The sequence below is a fragment of the Nesoenas mayeri genome (genome assembly GCF_963082525.1).
Source record: "Nesoenas mayeri genome assembly, chromosome: 2".
Classification (NCBI taxonomy): domain Eukaryota; kingdom Metazoa; phylum Chordata; class Aves; order Columbiformes; family Columbidae; genus Nesoenas; species Nesoenas mayeri.
In genome coordinates, this window is record NC_137543.1 from 78,626,032 (window position 1) to 78,642,041 (window position 16,010).

A 16,010-nucleotide genomic window follows, 5' to 3' on the forward strand; every position below is an offset into this window, starting at 1 on the left:
GACTATCACACTCTACGACATGTAAATTATTCTGCAAAAAAAAAATTAGTATACCATCATAAAGGTTGTAAGTACATCCTTATCCACCTTAGAACTAAAATTTCAACTTCTCAATCAGCACAACAGCAGAAGCTGTAATACTGTATTTCTAAAGACTGCTTTGTCTTATGCCTCATGGGGTCACCAAATCAATGGTAATAGATAATGTTGCCCTATCTTTTCCAGAAAGCCATGAAATATTTCCTTTCTGCCATCTGCAGAAATTCGCTACATTAAATGAAGCACTTAGATTCAAGAAAAGAACATAAATAGCTATGATTTTTAGTGTAAAGAATTGCTAATTATCTGTGTAGCATGCAGTGCTAAGCCAAGAAGTGTTTCCATTCTGTTTGCTTCACATTTGGAAGTTACAGACTCTCCAACAGGCTGTCAGCAGGCCATGCCAACTGGCTTCATATTTTCTGTTCTACTGCTCTTTATTTACTACACCTGCAAGGGGATTCAGTAGCATAAGCCTTACGGATACACACCTGATTTTTTGTTAGCATGCAAAACATAGAAGATAATAAGTAAATCAATAAATAAAAGCTTGATTGTACTAACCTAGGATGTTTCTGGGTAGCTTAGTATTAATAAAAAGGTGTCCATTTGGATAATTTGTTTTCCATGGAATAGCCAACAAAAGCTTTTGTCAATTAAAAACTCACATTTTTGTCTGGCTATCAATGGCAATCAGATAAGACCATCTGATTCAAGCCCTGCAAGTTGCTCCATGGCCCAAATCTAACTTAAGCTTAGTTGACAGCACCAGAAATGTAGCTGGATTCACACAATAGTAAGTAAAATAGTTCCAGTGGTGAAATTTTCATGTCCCCTTTAATCAGCAATATTAACATTTTGAAGTTTTTGATTACTTGTGCTGAATTGAGGCTTTTTCACCACATGCATTTAGCAGTACTTTTTTACTGCAATCAACAGTTATTACAGTTGTTCAAACACTGCTGAACTAAATTGCTCTAAAGCTTTTTAAAACTCCACTCACAGCTGCACCAACCTCACACTCACTCATCTGACCTATGGGTCATGAGAAAAATCACACCTAATGCTATAGATACAGATGCTAGCTATGTAGCTGAGGCATGCTGTACTAATATTGGGTAAGTTATAGAATCATATAATCATTTAGGTCAGAAAACACCTTTTAAGATCATGGAGTCCAACTGTAAACCTTAAAGTTGGACCATACAGCAATGAGGATGCAAATAACCTGTGTGAAACATCTCTGTATCATTACAGATTTAATGAAAAGGTATTTCCACTTTATCACTCCACTATGAGCAACACATTCATTAAAACAGTCCAGTAGCTCTGCTGACATTGATGTTTTCTTTCCAGTCACGTGGAAGTTACTTCAACCTCCAGTTGCTCTTTGGATCATCCCTACTAATCTTGGTTTCAGATGGGCCTACCAGTCTGTCTTTGAAAATATCTACATGCAGTAGCTAAAAATAGAAGTTTCGTGGCATTTCTTCCACAGTAACTCAGAAAGTGCTGTTGTTCAGCTGCATTACAAGCTCATACAAGTCTTTAGCTTGAAAATATTTCAAGTAAAATGTCTTCCTTGTTTCCTCTCCCTCCTCATAGTTTACTAATGTGTACAATTAAAGAAAATTAACTCCTTCAACACATATATTTCAAAATGCAGAAAATTATGGGGGTGGAAGTGTGGGGTGTTGGTTTTTTTATTTTTTAGTTTATTTAATAAGGTTATGACCTTCTCAATTAACATTTACTTCCAAGTAGACTTTAAGAAACTATTGCTCATTTTTCAATCTATACATTTGGCATTATTTACCAGCAAACATGATTCCACTCAATGCAACTTTTACGTGTTCATTTCCTTACAATTTAAGTTAGATAAAAATTCAATGAAACAGAGCTGCAACAACTGAGTATATTTAATCTAAGCTACACAATTCATTTACTAATAACAAAGAGCACTCTCTTAGCAAGTTTTAGCAGTAGCAGCTTTGGCATGAAAAACTTAATGTTTACCAACTAGCCAACATAGCAGTGTCTGCTTTCATACCATTTCTCTTTCTCTGGAGAAACAAAAAGGCCACAAACACAGGCCATAGATGCATATTTATTTTCTGCAGTGTAATTCTTTTTTTTTTTTCTCCTCTCTGCTTCGTAAATTTTGTGTCTTTGGTTCTTTCTGAAACCAGTCATCTTCTAACAAGGCACTTCTTGCTCTAAGCCTCTGGAGGTTTGTTTATTTATCGATTAACCCAGGATTTAGATTGCTACTTTGAATGCACCTTTGAAGTCTGTTCCCTAATATACCATTGTATCAAGATTCATCTTCTACTTAACACTTGCAGTGCCTTTTTCTGAGTATGATCCTCTGATTGTTATACAGTAATTTGGGGAAGGGCAGGTGGAAGTTTACATCCAATCCCCATTATTCACATTTTCCTCAAACTTTAAAAGGGCTCTCTTACCTGAAGACTCTTGTAACAGCGCTCCTGAAAAGACAGAATAAGATTTCAAAAGCTTTTCACTGAAGTTAATGCGTTGCCTGTATGTAGTTAAACCAACACTGGTGAAACCCCAGTTTCTCAGGTTTTAGTAGGAATTCCCTCTCCACCACAGTGAAATAATTGTCCAGAGGATAGACAGCATCATCTGAGAGGGAGATACAATAACCCTACCACATGTAAAGTGAAAATCACCTTTTTCTTCAGGCTGTAACAATCCCTTGGTGTATTTTAGTAGATTTAAGCTTCAGGTTTTAAATTTCAACAAATGTAAAAACTGCTTGCTGCATGGTACATCCAGGTGCTTTCATGTCACTAATACTTGCAGCTCTGAGACCTTGCACTCAAGCTGCCAGAGAGGGGTTTTCCAGAGCCTCTGTGGTGTATTTTTTTCCTTTGCTGTTCCAGTGCAGTTGCTCTTGTGCTCTAACTCCCCATGGCCAGCACCAGCAAACCCCAACACTACTGTTACAGTGCCTCTCATGGGAAGCCATTCCCTCTGGCAAAAGGATCACCCCTCCTCACTTTCCTCCTTTCTTTGCCTATTGTCTTTGAAAATTTTAGTTTACATCACAGAAAACCAAACATAATGTATAACAAAGCAGAAAGTAGTCATAGAGATGTGTGGTAAACTTTATGGATAATATGTGTGCAAAAGGATTTAACAATCAATGTGCAACATCTGTATTTGATTAGCATACTCCAATCAGCAGTATCAGTCAATAGGAAAATCAAACAGATCCCAGAAAAAACACAGGGCAGAGAGTCATCATCAGGATCCTCACCTTTATCATTGCTACATGCTGCACCAGAGGCACCATCAGGCCACCCTAAGAGAGTGCACAGCTGGGACCCATCATTGCTGGACCTGGCCACACTGGGAAGAGCATCATTTCTCTCTCTCCTCAAACAAAAGCTTTCACCACTAGAGCCTGTATATGCCATCAGCTTCATATCCTGCTAAGAAATCTTCGTCGATATGAAGTACTCACTTATATGTTCTTTGTACAACACACTCCAAATTTCATAGAAAATTAAAATAAATTATTTAGTACACAGGAGTTCTGTGTTTCTTGACCTAATTTATATTGATAAACAATCCACCACACATACTAAGCTTTTTTCTTGAAGAAGTCAAACACTTTGAAAGCAGAAAACAATTCAGAGCAGGAAGAGGACAAGTTTTGTTTATTTTCCAACTGTTGATCATTAGAAATATCCACAAGAAATCCTGATTTCCACATTTTCCTGTGTTAAGATGTGTCAAATTGTCAAGGGTTTTGATTGCAGGGTGACAATAAAACCCTGGCAGATGTATTGTTAATCCCCTTTGCCCCTGCTTCCCCCATCAGTCTCTCCCTCTCCCCCCTTCCCACTGAGGACAGGTGATCGGTAGGAAAAGAAGGACAGAGAGAAGAGAGTTGGAAAAATTAAAAATGTTTTACTAATGCTACTAATAAGAATAGAGAAAATAATGCAAAATATACAAAATCAATCTTGAAAGTCTCAGCAACTGCAGAGCTGGCACCCGAAATCCTGGATTGGACTCTACAGTCAACCGGAGCTGGATTCAGCCTCTCGCTAGGCCTCAGTTCGCGGGTATGATTAGTAAGATCCTCTCCTACTGTCAACCATAAGCAAAAGGAAAAGAAGGAAAAGGGACAAGATCCTCATGATCTCCCACTTCTATATGAAGTATTCACGTGAATGGGATGTTATACTCAGTTGGTCAGTTCCTTGGTCACCTGTTTCTTGTTGCCCCTCTCACGAGACCTGCATCAATTGTTATCATAACTTCGCATTCCATTGCTATGTTTACCAAAACATGTATCTGGTTTTCCAGGAAAATGCAGTTAATATGAAGGCTTTAGCTGACAGGCAAATTCACTAAAAGAGAAACTTGTTTTTTAACAAAACCAGGACACAAATAAATTTCATAAAAAGCAGAATTCATGTTATTTTCTCCATACTGGAAGTTTAAAATGAGTTAGGTATACAAGTATTTAGGAATCAACTACATCCTACTGCCTCCAACTTCAGACACCTGATTGCACATCCATGTTATGATCTTGTAATCCCTTAGCAGTTGTAGCTTACATACTCCACCCACTATCATCTACTAAATAAAACACTTCTTTTCTGTAGTAAAAATCTGATGGTCCTTTAATTTCATTGTGTTCATACATGCTATGGAAAAACTGGTTATATTTTCTTTTATAAACTATTATCCAACAAACAGAGGCTCAAGTCACATATTTCAGTCAAAAAATACCAGCTTCACTTGTGTTCTGTTAATAAAAGGAAAATCATTTAAGTTGCTACAAGAATTGCAGTTTAGACCATTCCTCAATGTGCTGTAACAATGCTATTGGGTTCGTGGGTGCAAGGCACAAGAACAACGGCATGGGAACCATAAAAGAAAATTTGTTGCAGTATTCAGATTAGAAAATACAAGTCAACACACAATATCATGAAGGATTTATCAGTTTGGGAACCTTGAGATTTTAATATTCTTTATACTACATACTAATATATTATTTTTCATTATGATACTTTAGCAATCTCTTCAGCTTTTCTAGGAGTCCCGAACAACTCTGACATCTTCTCAGAGGGCACTTCCTTTCTATTTCTCCAGAAAAAAGCAATTTGAGTACAAATGGAGTAAATGCTTGAGGGCAAATCTCTACTCAAAATACTGAAGAAATGAAGAGGGGTTTTTTTGTCCTGAAAAATTCCCCAAGTAATCTTCTGTATCTCGGCCTGCCCTTCTTTACCCTAGAAGACATAAGCAATGCCAAGTGCCGTTCTCTGCATTTACCTTTTTTGTTCATTTTAAATCCACTACTCCTAACACCCTATGATCTACCCAGTTCCCCAGAAACACACCAGCATGTGAACCATGCGGTTATTTCCTAGAACTGTTGGTGTTATCGTGCCCGTTTTTGTCAGGCAGTTACACTGAACCAGCTGCAGCCTTTCTGCATCAGTGTTCCAACAGCACGGAGCCAGAAGTCACCCAGCACTGTCCCCTGCACTACTGTTCAACCCTAGGTCTTCAGCTCAACACTCTTCAGGTATTTTAAACATCTACTCAAACATCTAGGAACAGAAATGGAACTGCATTGCCAGTGAGCAAGCATTTCTCTTTACATAGGTTTGGCATTAAAGTACAGATTTCAAACTTCAATATTACATAAACAAATGCCAAAACCATTCAGTTCCACAGAAGTGGAGATAATGCAAAGTCATAAGTTATCCTGGGCTTTCAGAGCTGTACACAAGCAGCCCATGCCTACGTGGCATAACTTCTAACTGTGCCAGAGAGGAATTTACTCCTTTGGGATAAAAGAGACCTTTCTGGAAACAGCACCACTGCTACTGCCTGCATTTGTACACACAGTAAAAAGCTGGAATTGTTGCTGAGCAACCGGAGCTGTGCAATTGCAGCTTCCTCAGCTTGCCATCTCTCCCCTGTATATTCAGAGTGGAGGAGATTGGACAAATGCAAGATGCCCTGTAGCTTCCAGCCTTATTAAACCTCTTTCTGCTCCTGTAGTACATGATTGTTATTTATCACGGAGGTTTATCATTCTTGATGTGTTTGGAGTACAACATATTGTCTGATCTAGATTAAGCAACAGAGATATTCCATACCTGTAAATCTTCTGAATATTAATTGTCATGATGAGACACATTCTTTCATTACCAGACATAGTTCTTTGGAAATGTGTCCTGTGTCTATTCTGCGTTTTCGAATCTATTACTTGGCTAGTGAAAACTGAAATTAGTAGCAACCTTGTGTCATTCTTTTAACCATTCACAGCCTGATTCTGGCTAAGAAAAATCTTTCTTTCCCATATAAATATTTGATGTTGTGCTTTGTCCAAATACATTTAGCAAATGCTAACTGTATTGACATATTGCTCAACTGTCACCATGTTCCAAACAAGACAGCATACTTGGCTTTTTGTCTTCTTTTCATTAGAAACTCCTGTTAGAAAATTAATGAAATCTACCTGTAGTTGCCATGCTACCACATTGGTTCCTCTTTCCATTGCTGCATATTCTTTTAACTTCTTCTACTATTCTAATGGTGATGAAAACAGCACATGTTCCTATCTTCCAGCAGGTTAGCTATCATTAGCCATTGCTAAGATTACTTCAGCCATCTTATACGCCAGTAACAGCTGCCTCAGGCAATTTCCGGCATGCTTTGATACCAGTAACGGTATCCAATGGTTTGTCTGCAACCAGTTAACAAATGTATACTCTTTAATCTGATCAAAGATATCCAATCATTGCCTAAAAATAATACAAGCACAAAAGTAGAAAAAAAAATTCTCTCCATTTCACATTAAAGAAGTGAGCCCTTCTTTTCATCCACCTTTTCTTTCCAGTTCACACCTTAAACCATCTCTCCTTGTGACTTTGCATGCTTCCTCAAAACGACACAAATTATGCAGCTTTGTGTCCTTGTTCAGTTTGAAGTACATTGGCGAATGCAGGATTTTTCTTATCAATGACTTGCTGCCTTATAACTGCTGCAGCATGTGTACATTAATTCATTGACTTACAGCAGTCCGCCTCTGGCAGAGGCTGAAGCCATGGCCTCTTCTGTGTTTTCTTTGGTTTGGAACAGAAATGTTAATAAAGTTAAAAGATTGTTTCCTATCAGGACAATGCCAACATTATGGCATATAGAATTAGGCTGAAACATATAGAATTAGGCTGAAATTTTATCTTTTAGGGGACAGCAGGGCATTTTAGTTCTTTCAATAACATTGTTGCCAAATATTTTCCCTTATTTTCACTGATACATCAAATGCTTTTCCTTATTTACGCTACTCTGTACTTGATATTGAGCAATTTTTAGTGCCTTAATTTTGTTTTGCTGGGAAACTGCCAGAGAGGCATTTGTTACATATCTCCCATTATTATTTTACAAATCCACTATATATCCACTGGGGAAGCAGTAGAAAAGAATTCTTTCTTTATACATGGGCTACTGCCCCTGAACATCCCCAAATTTAAGGTAGAAGTGAAAAGGTTAACAATTATTATGTTGGTCTGTTTAATAAAAACTTCCTTGTAGGCAAGTCACCCTGCACAAAACAGCTGCTTTCTAGTCTTTCGTGGTTAAACTGTGAATTGCTCAGGTGAGGAAGGAATCGCCCTTCATTTCTATCTTCCTCCACCCCATTCCCTGCAACAGATAGGCTGCTAAAACACAGGAAAACATTTTTGGTCATTGAGAAGTTACAGCATCAAGCCTCATTCTAGAAAAGAGACAAAATAAGACATACCTCTTGCTAATATGGACTTAATTCCCAAGTTGCTCAAAAGCTAAATTTTACAGCCTGTGAAGATACTAAATGATAATCAAACTATACATAAAAAAAAAGAAGTTCTGACTACTTAATCTCATAGCTACATATCCATGAAAGTGAAAGGAAAACGCAGCAGTCAAATTCTCAAGTGAATAATGCTATCATCAAAATTTAAATGAATGTTAATAAAGAGGTAGTGGCTTCATTTGTATCCTTAACTCTACGTATCAACTACTTTATTAATTATATTTTCTTAATTAATCTCTTGTAAACCAAATACTGTCTTTTTTATGAAACTGTAGGGTATTCTAAATGGCATTACCGTAGCATGAGGCTAACTCTCTTGACTTGAAAGTTTTAAGTTTCATTAGGACAGGTCTCATGGCAAACCAGTTACTCTTACAAGAAATAGGCACAATAACTTGTTATATTTGTAACTCTACAGAAATATCAGCCTGAATGGCTTTGGAACATCTCCTGGGAACTATTTAAAAAGAGTGAGGTGCATTTCTGTTGCTTTAACATTAAGGAAATCTGATGGAATCCAACCATCCCTAGGATCTACTAAATACACACACCTTCCAGAAAAAGCTAATCAGCTCAGCTTCCCTTAATAGTGAAAGACCGTACTACGAACTTTCCTGATTTTACATACATTGAGGACTCAGAAACTACTGAAAGAAGAACCTTAAGTTGTTTTCCTACCTGAAGTCTTGTCACAAGACAACCAGCTGCCCTCTTCAAAATACAGCAACAAGTATTTTGCTTATAAGCCACAAAAGTTTGTGAATTTCATCACAGATAAAAATACCTTCTCAGAGGAGGTAACAGGGGAAATTACCCTGATTATCTTCTTTTATCAACACATACCGGCACATTAGAAAATCAACGAGATAACCAGTAACCGCTCTGCCACACGAAACGAGTTACATACGTGCTAACAGCCTCTGGACGCAGCCTTTGCAGGGTGCCTTGTCCCACAAAAAATCTTACGGGGAAAAAAAGTTACCAAATAAGAAGCGCTCTAAAGCTGCATTTTTTCCACGCAGACTCCAAACGCTAGTAAGTTCCTTCCACTCGCACAGCCTCCCCTGAACACGGATTTCCCCTGCCGGGTCTCCGTCAGACGTCGGAGCCGCATCTCCCGGGCACCCGGCCGGCCGGACCAAAAGAGTTCCGCGGGGAGCGGCGCGCCCGCCCCGGGACGCTCGGCCACAGCCCGCCCTCTCTTTCTCTCTACATTTTGTGTGTGTTTGCTTGCCACAGCCAGCCGGCCCCTCAGCGCTGCCCCTGCACCCACCCGCCCCCGCTGCACCTGCATTTCCTTGCCGCTCTCCGGCGAGGCCACGGGCTGTCCCGGCCCCTCGCGGCGGCGGCCGGACCTGGCCGGGGGCTGCGCCCTCGGGTCCAGCCGGGCCGCGGGGCCGAAGGCAGCCGGGCCCTGCCGCTGCCCCGCCGCTGCCTCCATCGCCCGGTGCCGTTGCCATGGCGAGGGGCTCCCCCTGCCGACCCTGCCGTTGGGTTGTTGTTTTTTCACTTTCCACTCCAGTCCCGGCTTCCACTGAACACGAGATGCCGCTCGGGGCTGGGAAACGGACGCCAAAACCGCAGCGACGCCAACCGCGCCGCCCCTCCCGGGGTTGCACAGACCCCCAGGGGCACCCAGCGCTGCGGTGACCGGCTGAGTGAGCGCCGGCGCTGCCTGCGGGGACCCGCCGACTCCTCCCGGCACCGGGATCCAGCGTTCCTCACTCGCCCCGGGGGTGTCGCAGCCGCCAGATGTTGCGAAAATTATTGCGGGTATTCAGGACTCCGAGTCCCAGCGCTGACCAGTTTGTAGGCCAGCCAACTTCTTGTGCATTCCTTGCAAATCCACCAGCTGCTACCCTATTTATTATTTTATTTATTTCAGGGAGAGAGACCTGAAAATTCATACTTTTTTACTTCACTAAAAGCTGAAAACTTGCATCAGGTACAGCCTTAGTATTCAAGACAAGGCAAAATAATCTAACCTTTAACATCTCATTTTCAGCAACTCCCAGAGGCATGGATTTATGCAGCCCTCACACCTGGCATTACTGGGGCAGACAAGAGATTTAAAAGCTTCAAACGACTGCTCTTTTAGCTGCATGATAAAAGGGCAATGAAATTTAATACACCTGGATGCCACAGGTGCACATAATACATCTTTCTCCTAATTGGATAACACAGTGAGGGTTACCCTCTTAAATGACCAGTCTCCTTATTATCAAGTTTCCAGCAGTCCTTGTTCCCAGAACACAGAAGTGAAAATAATGATCTTGCTGACAGTCTGTTAGACATACCAATCATTTATGTATAAATCGCACTCTAAATGTGTTCATAAATAAATCCATGCTCAAGGAAATATCTTTCTTCTTAACTTCTGACAGAAGATACAACTCAGGGCAGTAATTGCACTATAGAAAATTGATACAATACATACACAAAAGTACTGACAGCTATCTCAGGTTAAATACACGTGAAGGACAGGCTAAATATGTACGACTTGTCATGGAGGCATCAGCAGCTTTTGTTCGCTCAAAATCTACATCAACACATCCATGGGAACATGAAAGCTGAATACTAAGAGTAAAGCACAGATAATTCAGGAGCAAAAAACCTGAAAATCTTTACAGAAATGTCTAAGAAACCAAATGCCTAGGCTTGAGGTAGGTATTTCACTTTGGAATGTGTTTCTCTTCTGCTCCTTTTGATGTAATTTGAACTCTGGACCAGGGTGCCTCCATGGAAACATGTATGCACAGGCTGCAAAATTCCTGCAGAGACTCCATGTCTTGGCCCAACAAATCCTAAACATTTCCTAACAGGATTTTTACACCTACTCTTCAAAATCTCTGCAAAACAGTGTCTACACAAACATCCCAGAGGGATGGTCCATTTCTCATTTGCTCATTTCATTTATTTTTTTTTTATTACTAATATCAGTTATTATTTCAAAGTACACATTTTCTCATCTATCCTTCAGTGACTAGGCAGAAAAAAAATACCTTTTTAACCACAGTTTTTGATGTGTTTGTTGTAGATTAATTCTGGTAGACAGCTAAGGCTCACAGAGCCACTTGCTCACTTCCCCCCCCAGTAGAAAATGTTTTCTCCCTCAATTTTTTTCTCTCCTAGAAGGAAACAAACAGTTTCAGCTAAAAGCTATTTATTTCATCATTTCCTCAGCATTCATAGGTTCTGTTCTTTACAATTTTCCACGTACTGGAAAATTTTTGTACTGTTGCCAAAATGTGACGCACAAAACCAGACATAAAACTCTTCCAGTGGCTTTAGAAGCCATAGAGCAGAAAGGGAAGCTTTCCACTGATGATCAGAACATAAACTTCTAAAATGCTGCCAAACAATGCTGATTCTTTTTACTTTGGATTGTTTCAATATTCACTTTGGCATCCACAGGATCTCACATATCATTTTCTGATACATTTTTGCGTACTGATATTTATCCCCTTTTATATGTGTTCATTTGACTTTTCCTTTCTTGAGTACTTTACAGAATTTCTGAGCTTTTCTTGCATGCTCTGCTTCTCTAATAAAAACTAGTTTCATTCCCACCCTCTGATTCACATCTGGATCAGCTTTCCCAGCCTGGTACTCTCTCTGAATGCAAATTCTCAGCTCCCTTAGGAAAAAAGTCCTGGAAAGTCAGGCTTCTGGGAGACCTTATATAGTATCTTCAGAGTTTCTCTGAAAATAATTTAAAGCTTGTCTTGAGCGCTGTCTTTCAAATTGCTGCTGACCTCCATCATAGTAATTTAAACAAGATCATATCTGTCTTGTTTCTTAAAAAAATGTTGAATTAAAAAAAAACACAAATTACAAGAGTTGTGCAAGAAACTTTGCAAAAACTTGGGGGCATGCTAGAGGTATTCGTTCCCATTAGGTGAATACGTGCCTGTCAAGCAGCTAAGCTATCAAAGAAGGTAACTGGATTGATTTGACCTGACTTTTTTTTTTTTTTTTTTTAAATCTATGTGTGTGGTACATTTTCTTTCTTATTCTTGTCCCCTGAAGTGTTGGAAAATCATAGCATAAGAATTTGTTCTAGTAGTCTTGAGGATCCTTCTTCCCTCATTTTTAAGGTAAAGTGCTATATCTGATATTCTTTAAGACCCTGAGACTCTGCCGATAATTAAGTAGTGGTCCACAAACCTGATCTTGACTGGAAGATTGTTCTCAGCATTCAAAGATGTATTTCATTCCCTCTTGTCTTGAATAGCTGTAAATGATATAAGTGTTTCACAGCATTTCGTTCATCTAATGCTTTCCTATTGTTTTTATTATTTTTTACAGTCTTATCATAAATAGTATTTTATTAAGACCAAATAAAAAGGCACTAAGCATTGTTGTCTTCCCCTGGCTTTCCGCTGTTTATACTTTGCTCATTCTGCATAATTCCTTCTGATTTTATCCCTCTGTGGTTTGTTTATTATATATATCTCTATATTGTGTCCTTATCCTTACCACTAATATTTTCCATATTACTATTTTTTAACTTTCAGCACAAACATATCTTAGCAAAGGCATCCCACTGAGATTTTAATATCATTAAATATAGTGAACATGCAACTGTATCACAGAGTCACAGAATATTTGAAGCTGAAAAGGATCTCCAGTGATCGTGTGGTACAACCGCTGCTCGAAGCAGGGTCAGCCAGAAAAGGTTGCCTAGGACCATGTCCAGTTGAGTTCTTCATATCTCCATAGACAGAGACTCCACAACATGTCTGTGCAACCTCACTGCTTGACCGTCATAAAGGTAAACATTCTTTTCCTATGGTTTAGTGGAATTTCCTGTGCCCATTTGTGCCCATTGCCTCTTGTTCTGGGCAACAATGAAAAGAGTCTGGCTCCCTCTTCTCCATACCCTTGCTTCAGGGCCTTACATATATTAGTAAGATCCCCCTGAGCCTTCTCTTCTCCAGGCTGAACAGTCCAAAGTCTCTCAGCCTCTCCTTGTAGGACAGATGCTCTAGTCCTTCATCACCTTTGTGACCCTTGGTGCACTTGCTCCACAATGTCCATATCCCTTGTATACTGAAGCACCCTGAAATGGACACAGCACTCCAGGCATGGCCTCACAGGGGTGAGTAGAGGGGAAGGATCAACTCGCTTGACTTCCTGGCAACAATCTTCCTAATGCAATTGGTCTTCTCTGCTGGGTGCATGACCATGCACAGTCCAGGTGCAGGACTTAGTAAATCCTTTTGCTGAATTTCAGGAGATTCCCAGTGGGCTATACCTCCAGCCTGTCAAGAAGGATAGGTCTTCAGACATTTTAAGACAAAAATAAAACATTAATGGATACTGCCTCACCTGGTAGCATTGCAATCCATTCACTTTCCCCTGGCAATACAACCAGCAGTAATAATCGGTCACCCGGCATGGCTAAAACCTGTGACAACACTTAGTATGACTTTGTACGGCACTGAAGATAAGTTTTGAGCAATACTAAATTAAAAAGCATAAGATCATAGTGGGATAAAATAAATACATGATTGTACACATGCAAAAACAAAAGCTCATAGTTTTGTGAGTTAGCCTGTGACATATCCAAATCACTGTCCAGCTTGTCAGAAAACTGAGAATTTCACACCTTATTGGGGTTTACATTAACACCCTTTCACTTTAATCCAGCACAGTAAAACTAAGCAGCCCACTCTGGTCATTTCTATCTGACCTAAATGTTTCTGTGATTCTATGACCCCCACCCCCAAGAATCTATAGTAAATCTAGATAATCCCAGTTTTTATATTTTTGCATAAAGTAGCCACTAGAGGGGGAGATAATCCCAAACACTCAGGTACATCTAATCCTATCTAGCAGAAATTCTACATTTGAGTCTACTTTCTGATTACCACCAAGACCACAAGCCCAAAATCTACTTTTTTTTTTACAGTACTAATATTCAACTACAATGTATTACATTGAATTTATTGTTATTAGGTTGCCCAACAGATGAATCAGGAGCAAAGGCCTTTTCTCAGAAGGCTCTGTTTATTTATTAATTTGGTAATTGACAAGTATTTTTTAAATTGTAATTTGCCTGTAAAATTGATTTGATTTTGAGACTGTAAGTTTCAGTAATGTTCCTTTAAGTAATCTTAAAACTGCAGGAACTTCAACAATCTTAGATTCACTAATTATAACAGAATACAAAACAATGACGTCACACTCACACAGTTGTGCCCTTATTGAGATAACAAGAAAAAGTATTATAAATTCAAACAGACAGAAATGGAAACTAACCTGACAGTGGAGTTATAATACTGGTCTCTTTTGAAAAAGCAACAAATTAAAAATTTATTCCAGTTTTTTGAAGGCAGGAGACCAAGTGACTAATTTTTCCATGCCCTTTAGTGGGGGTGTGGGCTACACTGAGTAAATTGGGCATGGTAGGAGTGTGAAGCATTGGCAACAATTTAGAGAAACAGCAGTGCTGTGGGAATGTGCTCTCCTGTCTCTCCTCCCTGGTTCTCTGCAAAAGAAGAACCAACAGCTGGAGGAAGGAGATGCGGTAGAGCAATGGGAGCAGGAGAGAAGTGCCTGGAGGATTGATCCAAAAGTGTCCATGCTGAGAAACAAGAGAGGAAGCTCTGAAATCAAACAGTATTGTTCATAAAGGGTGGAGATCCTTTTAATTTGGGAAACTCTTTGGAAGCTGGAATGACTAATATTATAGAATGTGAGAGTCTGCGTGTGTTTGCTTTCCAGCTGCTAAAGAAAGTCTTTAGAAAAAAAAAATACCAAATTTTAACAGAGTAAAAACTATTTAAACATCCGAATGACTGTGGCCATACAAACAAATCCCATCACTAAAATCTCCGTCCTTCATTGCTGAGAAAGGTCATACCAGAATAAAGAGAAAAGGACAAAGTACCAGCTAGAGTGAAACTCAGGAAATTCCCAGAAAGTTAGGATTCAACTGGAGATAATTCACATAAAGGCACAGAAAGGATTTCATCTCTGACAAATCAGACTGCTTTTAGAAAACATAGCTGAGTAAGTATGCTCCATATTTACCAGGTCTTTTAGAGCACTGTTGCCTTACAACCTCTTTAAAAAGTTTGTCAAAGACCTCTTTACGAAGCAGATAATTAAGTATCATAAGGGTCAGTTAACTGGGCAGATAAAGGACTAGTTTGGATATCAAAGGCAGAGAGCAACAGTGTAAAATAAGAGTATGAGCCAGAGAAACATGAAGAGCTGTGTGCCACAGAGACCAGTAATGACTGGGAGTGACTTCATTCCTCGCATGCACGTCTCTGCTCTGGCCAGGGCGAGGGAGTAAGACTGTAAGGGAGTGGAGTCTGTTCATGACACATCACTGGGCAGAGATTCAGCTCAAGGGAAAAGAGTCATTAACATCAGAAGGTCTCGGGCAGAGCAAGAACAACAGGATATGAGTTAGTTGTGTGCATTAATTGAGAGAAATGGTGGTATTGAAGACTGGACAAGTAAAAATGTTGTAGCACTACCCTAACATTAGGCTTTTTACAGACTTTTAACTGACTAAGTACAGTGAGGGAGTGGGACTACTGGTGCTGGAGTAGGAAGTTCTCCAGTGTTTAGCACTAGACGCAACTCAGGGCAGATACAGTGATCTCCTGCAGCACTTACAAAACTTTTTTTAACAATATTACAGACGTAAGCCTCACTTTTTTTTCAGTAACAAAGGCCAGGCAAAAAGAGAAGAATATGCAGGTGTTGGAGCAAGTGCTCATTGGATGTTTTGGAATAATATTTATTTTATTGTATCTAACATTGCTGTTTTACACAGATGAGGCTACACAAAAACTCAGCCAGATGTTAAACTAAAAAGCTAATACTAGGGATGCTACCTTGAGGTTGAAGAGTCTATAGCTTTGGCTGTTTAAAACTATTTCTATTTAGCAATGTAACTTTACTATTTAACAACTATGTGTAGAACATGTGCTGTAGACTTTTTAAGCTTCATTGTTGCAGCACAGAGGCCTCCTGGTTTGTATTTTTAGATCTTCCAAATATTTGTTTACACATTTCCTGTGGAGGACATACCTTCTGTAACACTGCTTCTGCATCGGCCCACTCCCGTTTTATTTTAGTATCCCCCAGCTGATGG